General features: G+C 45.3%; 1 long non-coding RNA gene across 1 annotated transcript in view; it reads right to left on the bottom strand.

Moving 5' to 3' along the window:
- Positions 1 to 15,950, bottom strand: part of LOC128469323 (uncharacterized) — a 173,484-nt gene extending 157,534 nt beyond the window's left edge. The window contains exon 1 of the long non-coding RNA XR_008345934.1: positions 15,874 to 15,950. This is a non-coding gene — a long non-coding RNA (uncharacterized LOC128469323). The remainder of the gene's footprint in view (positions 1 to 15,873) is intronic.
- Between the last annotated feature and the right edge of the window lie 346 nt (positions 15,951 to 16,296).

Here is a 16,296-nt window from a genome sequence, read left to right as displayed (position 1 = left end):
TGAGGACAAACATAGGGCACAGAGAAAGGGTGAGTGGTAGTCTGGGGTTGTATCAGTGACAGGGAAGTTCTAGCAACTAAAATGATATGCTTCTCTGAAGAAGTGGGTTTTTTGATGTTTCTTGAATGTTGGGAGGGAGAGTAAATGTTGAATGTTCGGTGGAAGTAGATTCCAGATATATGAGGCAGCCCGAGTAAAATCTTGTAGACGGGAAAAGGAAGAGGTTATAAGTGAAGAGGAGAGCTTTAGCCCATGGGAAGAATGTAAGGATCGAGTAGGGGAGTATTTGTTTAATTAATGTATGTAGGAGCAGTGTATAGGACGGCCTTATACGTTAGTACTATGATTTTAAATGTAATTCTAATTATAATAGAATTATTAATTATCATTTAATTAGATCAGGAGTATAATCCCATCACTACCAGACCGCCCTGCGCCTCCATACAGTTATATGGGCAGCAATGGCCACCCAACAAATAGTCTTTTTTTGGGGTGATCCTGATGGAGTGGGATCCATCCCGGGGTACCAGTCGAGAGCTCAGGGTCCAAGGATGTTATGTTTCAAAAAGCTACTTGATCAGTTTTCCTGACCCTGAGCGACAGCTTCAGGAACGTCCCCTGGAATAGTCTACACGGTAGCCGGGTCAGATTTCCATAGCCACATCTGGGTAAACTCTAGTTCTAAGGATGGGTAATAAAACCAGGGTTCCCAAATGAGCTCCCTCTCCATTACCACCACCGAGTGTTGCCCACCACAAGCATAGTGTAACCCCAAAAGAGCAAAATGGTAGGACAACAGGTGTCCGTAGCGATGCAGCAGGCATCTCCGCAAATCAATGAAACTGTGTGGCGGCTAGGTTCTGGTCAGGCGCATGTTCAGCCACCTCAACCCCCAAATCTCCCTTCAGCCACCTCAGCCTCCCATGTGATCCCTCACTCTCCAACTGCTCTCTCTTCGGCCACTTTAGACACTTACTGCCCCTTCAGCCACCCCACTTGCCCCTTTAGGCAACCTTTCTTCATTTCCTCATTTGCACCCTTCAGCCACCTGAGCCTCCATCCACACCCTCACCTGCTCCCTTTAGCCCCCCTCTGACCCCTGACAGTCCCCTTCAGCCTCTGATCTGCCCTCATCAGCCACTTCAGCTCTCAACTGTCCTCTTCAGCTGCTTTAGACCCACAAATACCTTTGATTATGTCAGCCCTCTAATTGCCCAATCAAACAAGATTAGTCCCCATTTGCCCTTCAGCTACCTCAACCACCCCTCCACCCCCATATATCCCCTAACCCCCAATTGGGATATGCCCCTTTACCCTCAGCTTGTTCATATGATGTTGCAACAATGACTGAGTTTTATTGAAAACACACCAGTATTTAAACAATTTTTTTTACATACAATAGTCATAGCAAAAAAACACATTGTGCTCCATCAGGCCAATCAGGAGTATAATCTTATCAACCACATCAGACAAAGAGTCACTATTTCAGGGTCCTGAGGGAGCAGCATCAATCCCAGTGTATCAACGAAGACGGAGATGTAATCCGACACAGGACCCTGAGCGACAGCATAGAAAACGTCCCCGGGAATAGTCTGTGCAGTAGCCAGGCTGGAGTTCCATAGCTGTGACTGGGTAAACCCCGGTTCTAAAGACCACTCTCTGGTGCTCTGGCTGCCGCTGGGGAGATGGGCCAGCTGCCGCATCTCCCCGGTTCCCTGTAGCCATTGCAGATGCGGGGTAGAGGCCAGCGGCACTCCCTGTTACCAGATCTGCCAACTCTGGTGCCATGGAGAAGCTGCCTTCCATCAGATGCAAGTAGTCCATCTCTAGGTACCATTCCCTGTAGACCAGGACTTCCAAGTCGGCTGCCAGGGTTAGATCCTGGGAAAGCAACAGCATTTCCTCGCGTTATGCAAACAGGTCCCAGAATCTATAGCGTTCTGAGCTACCAAAGTCTTCTTTCTCTACAAAAGCCTCCCAATCCAAGCCAGGACCGGCAAAGTCCTCACCTTGCTGAGAATAGTGGCTTTCCAACTTTGACTCCTGCTGGCCTGCAGCCCAATACAATGCTCTGTATTAGTCCCTGAGCTTGAGTTCCTTCGCCACCAACTGCTTCAGTTCGACTGCTTTCTCTTCTGTGGGCTCCCATCTCAGCAAGCGAAGATCCCCAAAGCGCTGTTCTGGCGTGGGCAGGATCTTTCCTTGGCAGCTGTACAAATTTTATATGGCATCTTCCCACAGTTTTAGCTGAATCAGAGCTCTCCATTCCAGGCACAATTGTTCTGGAATTGGCCCTCCTCGTATCACCAGGGCGACCATGACTCGCCTCTCAAAGTTCCATAATGGAGCTTCCCACTTGTAATCACCAGTTCCCCGCATCTCGTTCCGTCATAGATGCGGGTGCCAGGTGAGCTGGCTTGTCCATCTCGCTCACCATCCTCCAGACTGCCTCTCCAGATGGGGTGGGTCTGTAGATTGCCAATCTTCTCTGCATTCTGTTGCGTTACTTCTCCACTACCCATTCCTGACACCCGCTCACTTCCTCTGCCATAGCTGTCCCATCGCCATAGTAAGCAGGCCTGTTAGTCACGGTTCCTTCTGCCTAAAGCCACCAGTAATATAGAACTCAATTGTCAGGTTCAACCTGGAGACAGCCTCTGTGAGTCAGTTTGCAATACACAATTATCCGCATAAGAATTGTCATACAGGGACTAATGTTATGTTAAACAAGCTAATTGTAAAAAGGGTAAAAGCAAGCGCAAAGACGTCTCAGTTAGAGCAGAGTTAGCAGGGGCAGAAAACACATATGCATGAGCGATAACGCCAATGCACATACATTTAGCACGTTTTTGCATTGGGAACAGCAAAACAGATCTGGCTTATCAATACCCTACTACCTGGACAATTTCCTGATTACTGGCCCTCCAGGGACACAGGAATGTGGTTGGGTTATCTGCCTTACTAGGCTTGTGCCCGTGGTGACAGAGAAAACACTGTGTAGAGAATGCAGGCTATCAGCTAACAATGTAAAGAAAGTTAAGCTGCTAGTTACCCAAGCAATGAGTAAAAATAAAAATTTCACTTTGCAAACTCCATTCCCTACTAGGTGTGTTGAATTTTGTATGTAAGGTGATCCCCATGAGAAACATTTTCAGTCATGGATTGGAGAGACCAAGCAGCTAAAACTAGACCTGGCAGTTTCTGTACAATTTAAAAAAAAGTTAGACTGGGGGTTGAGAAGTAAGAGTCCAGTGCAGATTTACAATGGTTTACTGATGTAGCAGGTTCAGTAGGTTTTGGAACATTCCTGGCTGGTGCGCTGAGAAATGGCCAGCCGATTGGCACCATCAGGGGCTCACCAAGAATTTGACATTTATTAGTTTGTTCCCCATCTTTGTAGTTTTGGAAATTTGGTGGACTAGCTTGGCCAAAAAGTCTGTTGTGTTTTGGACATATAATCTGAGTATCGTACATGCCATTTACAACCATTACCATCTCTTCCAGTCATCAGGCTCATTAGGCATTTGGTCTTATTATACATGAGGCACAATATCTGTTTTAAGGCTACGCATGTGCCAGGAGTCAACTATACTATTGCAGATGCCTTGTCCAGGTGCATTAATTATCCTGCAAACCTTTGACAGTTGGCAACAGACACTTAGACCAGGTCATCGAAGAGGCAGAGTTCCCAAACAAGCTCCCTCTCTGTAACCACCACCAAGTGTTGCCCATCACAAGCTAATGTAACCTCAAAAGAGCAACCTGGTGGGACAATGGGTGTCCGTAGTGACGCATCGCCGTGATTTCTAACCACCGTATACTTCCATAAATTTGCGGCTAGGTCGCGGTCAGGTGCATTGAGCATTTCCTGGCTTGTAGAGTCCTCATAACCTGTTAGTTCATGTGAGTCTGGTTAGGGCAGACCAGAGGGGACTGGGCAGGCAGGTAAGGAATCCACCAGTTCCCCCCTCCAAAACTCAAACATACCCCCATGTGTCCTCAGCCTCAGAGGGTTACCGTGATATTTCTCTCCATTCACAAGGACACTAACACAGGAGGAGACCCCAGATAGGTTAACTCTGAAGTTAGTCAGCCCCATTTGATCCCCTAGCCAAATGGGGCTGACTAAGCACTCACATGGCCATCCTCCAATTTTGGAGTGTTAACCACACTTTTATTAAAAGTAAATAACACTCCAAAATTGGACCAAAAAAGTTCTATAACAATATTAATAAATATATATGATTTAGAACAGCAATCACACTCCTATTGTGCCCAGTCAGCCAGTACATGCTGGAACCTGGGCATGGCAGAAGGGAGATTACAGCCTCCCTATGCCATGCTATCCCCCCCACACACTTACACATTCATGCTCACAATCACACACACTCTGTCACCGTCACTTTTCGCGCTATAGCTCCTTTTCTTCCTCCTCCTCTTCGTTCTTCCTCTTGGCTCTTTTTCATCTGTGTCCTTTGGGTGCAGTGAGCGTGGAAGGCGGTGGGCGCGGCTTCAGTGCGCCGGGATATGACAGCAAATCCCGGGATATGACAGCGAATCCCGAAGCACAGCATCAGTTGCTGCGTGCATCGCATGGGAGCAGGATCAGAGGTCTGCATTAACAGACCTCCCGCTCCCTTGATTGTCTTTAATCCGATTAGAGGGAGATCCTTGATATCCCCAACCGAGCCTGTTCCTTTAGCGGCGGTTATTACGGTCTGTCTCTGGAGGGGTGCCAGCGTGGTGAGCAGCGGATCGCCCCCGCTATGTACACTACTGATGTGACAGGATATAACTGTCACACGCTGGGTAAGAAGGTTAGCGAGGGGCCTCGGTGCAGGGATAGTGTTGTCTGTTTGTACACTGCGATTCATGGTGCAAGGTGGACAGGCACACAGCAGATTGAAGAGCAGGACTGGAACTGGCAAGGCTGATGCTGAAATAGAAGCCCACCGGCAAGGCACACGACTGGAAGCTCACAGGCAGAGCACACGACTGGACACGCCGCTGGAAGCCCTCAGGCAGGGCACATGACAGGAAGCCCACTGGCAGGGCACACGACAGGAACAATACAGGATCAGGTACAAAAGGAAGCCAGGGCAAACCGGTCCTATTACTACAAGGCCAAGGCCCAGTTTGCAGGAAGCTACAGCCCTTTATACTGCAGGGCAGCAGGTAACAAAGCCAGGTAGCAACAATAGGAGGAGAGGCCACTAGAGGATGTCACAATAACAATGTTGGTCTCCCACCAAAAACGTGCATCTTGCTGTCTATTTATATGATCCTCTCTCACGGCGTCTCAGAGGGGATATGATAACATTATACAAATATATGCAGGGCCAATATAAGGAGCTCTTCGGTGACCTGTTCATTAACAGAAATATATAAAGAACAAGAGGTCACCCTCTGAGACTGGAAGAGCGCAGGTTTCATAGACGACAAAGGAAGGGATTCTTCACAGTGAGGAGAATTAAGGTATGGAATTCACTTCCAAGGGAGGTAGTGTTATCCAATACATTAGATGCCTTCAAAAGGGGCCTCAATATTTTCTTAGAAAGGTATGATATACAGGGATATAAATAGAATAACATTAATATTTTAGAGCTTCTTGATCCAAGGAGAAATCCGATTGACTCTTGGAGTCAAGAAGGAATTTTTTTCCCCCTGATGGCAGAATTCGAAGTAGCTTAATTAGGGTTTTTTTTGCCTTCTTTTGGATCAAGAATAGGAAGGTTAGGTAGAAGGGTTGAACTTGATTGACTTAGGTCTTTTTTCAACCTTATGAACTATGTAACTATGTAGCTTCCTCCTTGCCCATGTAGTGAGGAGGTTTTTGTCATATGCGGAAGAGTGCGGACACAATTATTGGGTATGTGGACACAATTATTGAGTTTATATGTTTTTCGACACACCCATGGATAACAGGTGTATAAAATCAAGCACCTAGGCATACCATCTCCATAGATGAACATCAGCAGTCATACTAAGGAGCTCAACGACTCTAATTGTGACATTGTCATATATCTGTCAGGCATCCGACCTACCTCCGCGGCCGCGTAGGGTCCCACACGCAGAGTGGGCCGCATCCCGGGCCTCGAGTGAAACGCACCTCGCGGAAGATGGACGTGACCACGATGTTGAAGGCGGGGGGGAGATGTCCAACTTCCCAGTTTCGTTGCTCCAGTGCAGGAGGTAGGCAGAGGGCGGGGAATAGGGAAGATAGACAGATCCACACTAAGGGTGGATAATGAGAGGGGAGCAGTCAAGACCTGGCAGGGCTATATAAACCCCCAGCACTGTTCAGTCAGTGCTGGCTTGTTAACTAAGCGGTGCCCCATCTCTGTATCCTGATTGCCTGAATTTTGCCATTCCTTACACCTGTATTGTTTGTGGATTTTCTGGCTATTTCGACCTCGGCTTGTTTATTGGACGACGTGATTATCTACTTCTCTTGAATTTGGCTACATTTATATGGACTCTTGTGTATTTCTATAACCCCTGACTATGGCTTGTATTACAACATTGCTTCCAGTATACGCCTGACTTTTGTGGAATAAATACCTTTTTGAACCACTACAGAATCTTCTGTGTTTGGTATCTCACTGTGCTGCGCTCCGTTCCCCTACAACCTGACAATATCTGTTTTGCCACAAGCCAGTTTATGAAATATCTGGCCTGTTAGATCTACCCTGGTCCATTGTAAGTGCTATTATTGTGAGGTGGAAACGTCGATGATTCACAGCTCAGCCATGAAGCGGTGGACCACGCACACTCATTTGGAATGGCACGTCCAACAAGCTCATACAGATGTTCACATACTTTTTGTCATATAGTGTATAGTTTTTTTTAATTAGCAGTTGTATCTCATCTAAGAAATTAATCCATTTAAATATGCAGAAAAAAAACATATTATGGATCTAAAAATGGTATCAATATCATCTGTATTAAAAAGTATTGGAAAGGCTCTCAACATTACAGTGGGAAATATTTGTGTGATAAAAGGGTTCATGTATTACCGTATTTGCTCGATTATAAGACGAGGTTTTTTCCAGAGCAAATGCTCTGAAAAATACCCCTCGTCTTATAATCGGGGTCGTCTTCTAATCAGACCCCAAAAAAATGCTGGCGCCATGCTGCTTACCGGTCGCGAGCAGCGTCTCTTCTGTTAGAAGCAGGGCAGGAAGCTTGCAGCGTCCTCACAGAACTCTATCTCCCCCCTCCCTCCTCTGAGGGCGGGGCCAGAGAAGTTGCTACAGCCGGTCCCCTGCAGAAGTCTGCGAGTGGGAGATCTGCAGTTCAGGTGAGGGGGTGGGGGAGGGTTTTTGAGTATGTGTGAAGTGTGTGTGATTAAGGGAATGAATGAGTATTTAAATGTTTGTGAATGAGTGTGAGTGTGTGTGTGATAGCATGGATGTGTAAGGGGGGGTGGGGGTTGTAGCATGGCATATGGAGGCTGTAATCCCACTGCTATCATCCCCAGGTTCCAGCATGTACTGGCTGCCTTGGCTTGATAGGAGTGTGATTGCTGTTAGCAGTTTGATATATATATATATATCAAACTGCTAACAGCAATCACACTCCTATCAAGCCAAGGCAGCCAGTACATGCTGGGTTAAAAGGCATATCATGGGGCTGAGTGGCATATAGGGGGTTAAAATGCATTTCTGGACCTCCAGAAATGCATTTTAACCCCCTATATGCCTATATACCTCTAGAAATGCTTTATACCCCCCTATATGCCACTCAGCCCCATGATATGCCTTTTAACCCCCTATATGCCAGAGTGGCATACAGGGGTATAAGGCATATCATGGGGCAGAGTGGCAAATAGGGGGGTATAAAGCATTTCTGGGGGCAGAGTGGCATAACTGGGGGGGGCAGGTTGGCAAATAAAAGGAAATTTAAAAAATATATTTTTCTCAATCATAGCTTTTATTAAACATGAAAATAATTTACATTAATATTTACTGGTAAAACTTTTTCCCTATAGGGTAGTCTTATATTCAGGCTTTTTGTTTTTTTTCCTAAATTAATATTTTGATTTTGGGGGGTCGTCTTATAATCGGGGTCGTCTTATAATCGAGCAAATACGGTAAATTTACATGTTTGGCTTTGCACTGTTTTATTTGTTCTACGTTGTTGAATATGGCTTAATTTCATGTAATTAAATAATTAAATTAGGCAGACATAAGATGCCCTATAATTCTTTCTTGGTCAAGCATATCACTTCCAAGATGCTAAGAATGTGTGATCACTAAAGCTATATATAATAAATAATTTTCAATTAGTGCTTGTTAGATAAGGCATTGTTGTCTCTTTAAAAATACACTGGCGCCAGCTTCAGGAAGCATAAAATCTTAAAGAGCAATTGTTTTTCAAGGATGCCCTCAGAAAAATTGTGAGCCCCTCCTGTCTCCAACTGTTCGGGAGGGATTCCCTGGAATGTCAACTCCGCCAGCCTTTCTGAAAAGCCCTACATTTTGAGCTGATATCATAGAACGCTGATTATTTTAAGTACAATGACCATTGTGCGGATTGAAGGCCCCAAGAGCATGGTAGCAGAGAGAAAAAGAAACTAGCAGTTTCCTTCTTATGGGGAAGGAAATTGTAATACCTTTCTCTGGTTAAAAACAAAGGCCAGAACAGAAACAAGTTATGAATACGGGATCACGGAATAAAGTTTAGTTCCACAGAATGAAATTACATTCACTGAATACTTTCAGTAATACCGGCTACACTCATGTAACACAAAATCCTGATCCCACCAATTCAGGATGTATTAAGACCCATTTTCCATTTTTATACACTGCTGTGATAAAGTATTTACCCCTTCCCGATTTCTTGTATTTTTGCATATTTGTCACACTTAAATGGTTCAGATCATCAAACTAATTTTAATATTAGACAAAGATATACCTTTGAGTAAACACAATTTTTTTAAATTATGATTTTATATATGAAAAGAAAAAGCTATCCAACCCTACCGGGCCCTACGTGAAAAAGTAATTGCCTATATACTTAAACTAGTATCACTTAAACAAACTTAATGGATAATTTGGTTCAATTTCATTAGACCCATAGTGAACCTTCCTAGAGGGTGGCTAGCCTTACAAAATTTCTCCAAGAGCGTATCGATGACTTATCCAGAAGGTCACAAAAGAACCCAGACTAACATGTAAACTGCAGGCCTCAGTTACCTCAATTAATCTGAAACATTACCTATACCACATCACATGCTACATCAGAGTTTAGGGATATTAAAATGTGTGGCTGTTTTTCTAGGGGAGAAGATGATTAGAGGGTTGGAGGTGATTTTAAACTAAGTTATGGGATACATGCAAAATTAAAATGGGTAGCGTAGATTTATGTGAAGTAAATGGTGCAATCAGAGTAGCAAAACCCAAAAAGTTGCTTAATACAAGCCAATTAAACAAAGACTGGTGGTAACCTGACATGTCTGCTAGCAAATGCAAGAAGCTTGTTTAACCAAATTAGGCTATTAGTTACTGGCAAGTGAAGAACAGTATGACCTAATTGGTATCTGCAATGTGGTTAGACAGTTATCGTGACTGGGCAGTAAATTTAAATGGTTATACACTTATTTTTATTTTGAAAGACAGTGTAAACATGAAAGGGGGAGGGGTATGTCTTAATGAAATCTCAGTTCAGGTCTAGAATTAAAAATAATATATGGCGATAATGTCAAATCCTTATGGATAGAAATTTACACTCATGCAAAAAGGTGCTGTACATTAAATGATAAATTGTAGCTATATGGTACAGACCCCCCTTGCATTTCACAAACTGAAAAAGCTGCACATATGGGTCATATTTTAATCACAGTTTAATCGCGATTTTAGTTTCCCAGACGTTGTCTCAAATACTGGAACAAGTAGTTCAGCAATAGGGTTGAAATTTGTGAACCTGTTAATTACTCCTTCACTTCACAATTAGTAGAGACACCAGCTGGAAAAGACACTTGTCTGGATCTGGTAATAACTGCAACATAGAACTTTTCATGTAAGGGAGCTTTTGGGGAACAGCATAACATGGTGACACTGGAAATTAATTCACAAAAGCAAACTGTCATGCCCCACTGGGGATTGAACTGGCAACGTTGGGGAGGGCTGGCAGCCTAAGGCCTGGGGGGCAAGTCTAGTCAACTGGCCCATTGCACCATCAAAGCGACTGCGATCGACATTGAAAGCGGCCGTCGTCACTCCACCAGCGCCTAATGAAATTAAAGTGGCCAGCGTGCATGCACCGCATGCCTCAGCTCTTCATCACACCCCTTTTAAGACGTGGGAAGAGGAGCTGAGGCATGGCCATTGGGTCTGACAGCCGCATGATGCAGGGGGGGTACCTAGAGTATTTGGCACCTGTGGCAGACCCTGTATGTGGCACCCCCCCACACACACACTTTAAAACTGCATAGTTTCTATGGTTAGGCAAACATTGACAGGGGTACAGCATATTTGTTATCATTATATGCTTAGGGATCACACGGTACCACCGTCAATGTGTGCCTATACATTGAGCCAGACACTGACAACCCCTATCACTATATACTAAGCCAAACATTGATGTGGTGTAGGCCTACCACTTTAGTGACTGGCATAGTATATAGTAGGGATGCACCGAAATGAAAATTCTGGACTGAAACTAAAAATTCAGCATTCACTTGTCCAACAGCAATAACAGCAATCACACTCCTATCATGCCTAGGCAGCCACTACATGCTGGAATCTGGTCATGAAAGGAATGTGATTACGGACTCCCTATGCCAAGCTATCCCCCAACACTTACACATCCATGCTATCTGAAACCCTCTTTAACAAACATTCAGCATAACACCCATCACTCTCACACACTTACATTCAGCATAACACCCATCACTCTCACACACTTACATTCAGCATAACACCCATCACTCTCACACACTTACATTCAGCATAACACCCATCACTCTCACACACTTACATTCAGCATAACACCCATCACTCTCACACACTTACTAATCCACCCTCTCCTACATTTTCTTCTTTCACTCTCACTTTTCCTCCTCCTCCTCTTCTTCTTCTTCTTCTTCCTCTTCTTCCTGTCCTTCCGGTGCACTGAGCGCGGAAGACGGTGGGCGTGGCTTCAGTGTTGTGCTCCGGGATTTGACATCAAGTTTCTGAAGGTGTGCCGGCATGGTGGCACCCCTCAGATGAGCGGCAGCCGGGGTGGACCGCCCCCCTCCCCCCCCCGCCAGGTACGCATGACGGCCGCATTCAATCCTGCTCGTGGCCGACGTTCAGGTCCCCTGCAGTGCTGCGGGATCCTCCTCTCTGGCAGCTGATGAACGTCTGCGCAATGCCTGTATTTTTTCAGACAACCTCTGCTGCTGCTGGTGCTTCCTCTGGGGCTTCTATGGTGGAGCACCGGAAGGTCATGTCACGCTGGCACTCCGTTATAGAAGCCCCGGTGGAAGTGCAGGCAGCAGCGGGGGTTGTCTGCATCACGCAGATGTCTTCTGGCTCCCAGAGAGGGGGATCCTGCTGAAAATAAAAAAACACCTGCCGGTCCAGCGATACGAATTGTGCGTCCCTGTTCTAAACCCCCGAAAAAGTGCGGCCTATAATCGGGCCAATATGGTATATGTAACAACTAGGCCTGCAGATAGCTTAGGGTTTGGTGGTCTCTACCTCCTCATTGACATTGGCTTCAAGCTTGCCAATGCCACACCTGTGGCTCATTGGCTGCAAGCCTGCCTCTGCGTCACCCGGGGGTTGCTAGGTGATCATGGCCCATATCTTCCTGGGCATGTTCCTAGCTCCTTGCTAATGCATTTGTTTCTGTCTTGTGATCCTGCACCCACACAGGATACCAAGTCCTTGCAAACAGCACGGTCCTTTAGGGTATTAAAGCCACAGTCTTGGTGAATTAATCAGCCACAGTTTATTATTAATCCACGTCCACAGTTATTAACAGAATCATACATCCCAAACAAAAACCCTACAAACAAAAGCCTAGCTCATCTGAGCTCTTACTAACATATATGTCCCTTACTAAGCAGGGTCTAAGCTAAACAAAATGTAGGCTCACCAACCTTTTAGAGTGTCTCTTTAGTGCATAGCCAGCCTTGCTGCTTCCAGTCCTCAAAACAAAACTCTCCTTTTTGTTAATCAGGCAAGGTTTTATTGCAGTCACTGCAGCTAACCACTTGCAGCTAACCAGTGCTTTGGAGTCAGCTTGAACTCGTGGCATGGATTCTCTTACACTTCAGGTATATGTAAACTGCGGGGTGGAGCAGCGGCCCGCCCTACTCTCCATATGCTCCACCCCAGGGGCCCATATATACTCATTATGTTACGTAGCACAACACATACTCCCCCTGGGGTTACATATCATGCCAAACCCTACAAAACCTAGGGGGGATGTATACGCCATCAGCAACCAGACCCTGCACCTTATCACAGTCCCTACTTTCATCCAGAGGCTTTTGATATTTCTGCTCGTTATTTTGGATTTGACTCTTGGTGTGGACTTTTACTCTGAACTAGCTTTGAACCTTTGTACTGCATTTTAATTTTGATCACCTAGATCTTGACCTGTTTGGCGTGGGCTTTAACTTCTCTTCTGGATCATACCCTGGTAATGTGCTACAGACCCTCCTCTTGCAGTCTGCAGATAACTGCCTGCTTTCCAGACCCCTTGATGCCCAAAAGCTAGTGTCTACAAATGTTGCCAAAGGCTAAGGCAGACTGCTGTCTGTAACTGGACACAGCAACACCCATCTGTCCTGAGCATACTCCCAGGACAAATCCTGCACATGTACTCCCACCTTAACCGGCTTGGATGCATTGTTTGCAGGAACGAACACAGAGTATGTGTTCATACGGCTCCCCGGCACAGGGAATACCTAGAGTATTTGGCACCCAGTGGGATTGTCATGGTCACTAAAGCAGCTGGGCATTCAGGTAACAAACAGTTAATATGGTTGTGACAGAGACCCGTACTCGGACTGATTAGCTCCGCCATAGAGATCTTTCTTGCCGGTTGGTACCACGTCCCATCTAATTGACAACCATAGGAATAACAAAATATGCAACATCATTGATTAATGTGTGTTCTGAGGGCGCATCCAATACTTGGTCCACTGGAAGGGTTACGGGCCAGAGGAATGCTCCTGGATCCCAGCCTCTGATGTCCATGCCACTTTCCTCCTTCCTTCTTTGAATGCCTGCTTCCTCCTGAAGCCTGGACTTTTAAGGGTGGGGTTACAGTCAGGGTTACTTAACAGCTTATTAACTAGCAGTCCTTTCTTTGCCTGTATCAGGGTCATGCCCCCCAACTGTTCCGATTTAGGCAGGACAGTCCCGAATTTGGGTCTCAGTCCCGCTGTCCCGTCTATCCCTTCCACTGTCCTGCTTTGCAGGAGGCAGAGGAAGGGTGAAGCGAGATCTGTACTCACCTCAGGTGCAGTTGCGGGGGGCATAGCCGCGCGATCAGCAGCTGCAGCCTGCAGACTAGCTGGGAGATCCCAATCTCCCTCTAGTTAGCTCAACATTAGGGAGCGCAGGGTTTGTCACTTCAAACCTAGCTTTACTGCTCCCTAATCACTACCCGCTAGCAAATAATGCCGAGGGCGGGGATATGACATCATCCCTGCGCTCTGGAGCAATAGCCAGCACGTAGTGATGAGGGAGTAGTGACAGACCTCGCTCTCCCACCACACAGGATACAGGATGGAGGCAGAAGGAAGAAGGATGGTGGAAGAGGTAAGAGATGGGGAAAAAGGGGTGTAAGGGCAGTATATGTGTATGTATGTGTATGTATGTGTTTGTAAGCTTGTGTGTGTATGGGCCGGTCTGTGTAAGAGCAGTATAGGTATTTGTTAGCTGGTGTGTAAGCAGGGCCGGCTAGGGAGCGTGGAGCAGGACCCAAGGGAATGCTTTCTGGGGTCCAATTTTTTCAATATTTAAAAAATTTAGGGCTGCAACTAACGATTATTTTAATAATCGTTTAGTTGGCCGATTATTTTTTCGATTAATCGGATAAAAAATGCAATTTTTTTTATTTAAAATAATGTAATAAAAAACTTAAAATTTACACTTTCATTCTTTTATCACAATGGCATTTCTCTATTCACCTTCTTATTTTACTGACATAATAATAAAAGCTACAAGAACCCAAACACAGTGTTTCTCAACATTTTCATTATCGATTATTATCGATTTTATCGATAAGTTGTTGCAGCCCTAAAAAAAAAATTTTGTTACAGCAGATTAGCTGTTTTTTTCCTTGTGTTTAATGTATATTATTGTTTCCAGCTGTATATTACTGTACTTGTTTGCACTTGCACATAAACTATCTTAAATGAAAGCTAGTTGTTTGTTACAAGATTTTTTTGGGATGGGGGGCGCCAGAGGAGTAGTCTGCACAAGGCGCCAGAACACTTAAGGCCGGCTCTGTGTGTAAGGGCAGTGTATGTGTATATATGTGTGTGTAAGGGCAGTGTATATGTGTGTGTTTAAGGACAGTGTACATGTATATAAACAGACTGGCCTGTTTAATTAATTAATTATTTGTTCAGGTATTCCACCTTTTTGCTTTGACTTACCCTGACTGTAATTCAGCTTCATTGCTGACTGGCCTGTTTAATTAATTAATTATTTGTTCAGGTATTCCACCTTTTATGCATCTGTATTATTCCTTTGTTTGTCCTTTGATTTGTCTTCATTGAATTATTAGTACCCTGTTAGATATCAACCCCCTCTCCCCCATTTGTCTGTGATTTTATTGCAGGGTAATTGATCAATATGTAAATACCTAACAAGCAGCCATCCCTATATCAGTAGCGACATTGGAGGCACAGGCCACATTCCATCTGTGTGCCACTTTCCACCCAATTGCCACTATCTGGGAGTTGACCAAGGTAGTTCAACAAGGAAGGACAGGGAAGACCTGGGAGACTCCCTGCAATCAATATACCACTGAACTGCCTGATTTGTCAAGTGCTACCTACTGCTCACTGTGTTGGCTCCACTTCCATTCCATTCCCATCACCATTTGTCTCCAATTACCATGTTCAGAATCCTCTTGTTCCTCCTTTCTCTCTCCTCTATTGTTTGTAAAATCATTATCTCTCTCCAGCTACCCCACACTATGTCTATATTGCACCATCATTACTTTCTTCTCCCCTTCTCTCATCCCAAGCACTTCTCAACTTCACCTCCTCCCTTTCTCCCACCTGCCCTCACTCCCAGAAATCTCTCCTCTCACACAAGTCATATTCCCACCTCCTCTCACTCTCTATCCTACTTCTTCTAGCTGCTGGGGATATCTCCCCAAAACCCTGGGCCGCATTTGGTGCTCTCTTCCTCATCCTCTCTCACTCAACATTCCAGAAACCTCAATAATCTTGTCCACATACCCTGCTCTTCCTACCCCCATTTACCATTGCACTCTGGAATGCACGTTCTGTCTGTAATAAACTAACAGCTTTACATGGCCATGTTGTCTCTAGTTCCTTACACCTTCCCACTCTAACTGAAACCTGACTATCCCCTTCTAACACTGCCTCTCCTGCTGCTCTCTCCTATGGTGGCCTACACCACACTCCCAGACCTGATGACAGGAAGGGTGGAGGGGTAGGCTTCCTACTCTCCCCTTCTTGTACTTTTCAACCTATTCCCTTTGCCCCATCACTCTCTTTCTCCTCATTTGAAGTCCATGCTATCCGACTATTTCATCCCATCTCCATACGCATTGCTGTTATATATCGCCCCCCCCCCTGGCCCGGCTAACATCTTTCTTGATCACTTCTCCTCATGGCTTCCTCTCTTCCTCTCCTCTGATGTTCCTTCTGTTGTCCTTGGGGATTTCAACATCCCAGTTGACACCCCATTGAGTCCCATGGCTTCAAAATGTATTTCTATTACCTCCTCTGTTGATCTCCAACAACATACAGTATTAACGCCCCACGATGATGGTAACACCCTGGGCCTTATTTTTTCTAGCATGTGCTCTCTCACTAACCTTTCTAATCCCCATTTCCCCCTCTCTGACCACCACTTCCTTTCCTGCTCTCTAACCTTGCCTCATACTCACTCCCTTGCACCCCAACCCCGCCTAACCAGAGACCTCAACTCTATTAACCTTCAGAACTTCTCAACCAATTTACTCCTCTCTCCAATCTCAAACATGTCATGCACTAACAACGCTACCTCTGTCTATAACTCCACTCTCACATCTGCTCTTTAGCATGTAGCACCAGTTACTACTCGCTCCTCAGGACGTTCACGCTTCCAA

Source organism: Spea bombifrons, chromosome 11 (genome assembly GCF_027358695.1).
Source record: "Spea bombifrons isolate aSpeBom1 chromosome 11, aSpeBom1.2.pri, whole genome shotgun sequence".
NCBI lineage: Eukaryota > Metazoa > Chordata > Amphibia > Anura > Pelobatidae > Spea > Spea bombifrons.
Note: the sequence above shows the minus strand (reverse complement) of the source record. Positions and strands in the feature narration are given on the sequence as shown.